Below are 1667 nucleotides of genomic sequence, written 5' to 3'. Positions count from 1 at the left end.
TGGCCAGCGGGAGAGTTGTGAGGTTCGAACTCCAGCAACCTGAGGCTGACAGCTTTGTGGAAGCAGCCACTTAAAGGACTGAGCTAGGGCCAGGCACCCTCTATTTTTCATTTTAGGAAATAAATATACTCAATCTTCATTATTCATAGATTGCATAATTAAGAATTTGCTTCATTATTTGTAAAAAATAAGTAAAATTTACTTCTACCCCAAAATCAATAGTTGTAGCAGAGAGTGTGGGACAGCTTCCAGCTACCCTGCGCCACAGTGACCTACTACTGGTCCCAGCCCAGGCACAGTGTGGGTGAGACCTTTTTCCACGCCCTTGGGACGTCCCAACCACTCCACAGCACCTCCCTGACCTCACCCACCAAGTGGGAATTTCTGCCATGTTCCAGGAACCCCCAGACCCAGTCCTAGTCCAGGTCCGGTGAGTGTGTGGGAGAGCTTCCTGCTACCTTGCGCCTGTGGGACCTATTACTGGTCCCAGCCCAGGCGCAGCGTGGGTGACACTCTCTTCCACCCCCTTGGGACGCCCCTCACCACTCCACAGCACCTCCCTCACCCCGCCCTCTGAGTAAGAATTTCTGCCTAGTTCCGGGAACCCTCAGACCCAGTCCTAGCCCAGGTCGAGTGAGTGGTTGGGAGAGCTTCCTCTCCCCCCACTCCACTTTGTCCCCTCCAGGCTCAGCTCAAGCCTGGCATACAGGCCTGGGGTGTAACCCTGCAGCTGGAATCCCTACAGAGAGTGTAGAGGATAGAACGACACAGCTAGTCTAGGAGCAGAAAATCTTGCCAGAGGGGCACAACAGGTTCATCCTCAAGGGCAGCAACAAGAAGGAGCTGAGTACAGCAGCCAGAATTAAGCCAGGTACAGCTGGATAAATCCCAACTTTGTAGATTTGCACGTGAACTTTAGTACGTGCTAAGGTTATGGTTATAACTACAACGAAGATCTACAACAAAGGTAAGAAGACAGTGCGACACAAAATGACAAGAAGGAACAAAATGCAACCTCAGAGCCCAAGGCAACCAAACCAAGTGCAGAGGACACTAACACAGAAGAAATTGGGAATCACACAGCTGAAAGCTATGAATCACTGGCTTCTAAAATAAAGAAACAGCTGCAGAAAGGCATAGAGGAACTCAGATTGGAAATAAAAAAAGAAATCCCTGAATTAATAACATCTGCAGTAAAGAATCAAATGCAGAAACATATGGAGGAAACCCAATGCCCACCCAGAACAAGTGCACAGCACTAGCTCAGCTCAAATGCATGAATTAATAGCATCGATAGTAAATAAACAACAGAAGAAAAATATAGAGGAACTCATAGCGCAATTTTTTTCTAAAATAAAAAAAGAATTGTCAGAACTCATAGCATCTGAAGTAAAGAAGCAACTACAGAAACATAGGCAGGAAACCCAATCTGTAAAAAACAGTGCAGTAAAAGAATTTAAAACTGTTTCTAAAGAAGACATTGATAAAAAAAAATAGAGGAGATTAGAAAAATGACGGATTCCTTGAATGAGCAATATAGGAAAGAAATAGATCGCATGAAGCAGAGTCAAAGAGATATAAAGGAAATTAAAATCTCAATCACAAGCTTGCAAAACAGTTTAAGTGAAAGTGAAGACAGAGTTTCAGATGTTGAAGATGCTGATGCA

At 45.0% G+C, this 1667-nt stretch overlaps 1 protein-coding gene across 6 annotated transcripts in view; it reads right to left on the bottom strand.

Annotated features, from left to right (window-relative positions):
• The window catches only part of Pds5b (PDS5 cohesin associated factor B), a 263841-nt gene that overhangs the window by 42228 nt on the left and 219946 nt on the right, over positions 1-1667 (bottom strand). The window lies entirely within an intron of this gene.

The sequence above is a fragment of the Octodon degus genome, unplaced genomic scaffold, assembly GCF_000260255.1.
Source record: "Octodon degus isolate 3935 unplaced genomic scaffold, OctDeg1.0 scaffold00038, whole genome shotgun sequence".
Taxonomy (NCBI): Eukaryota; Metazoa; Chordata; class Mammalia; order Rodentia; family Octodontidae; genus Octodon; species Octodon degus.
The sequence above is the reverse complement of the archived record's forward strand: the minus strand, read 5'-3'. Positions and strand labels throughout refer to the sequence as shown.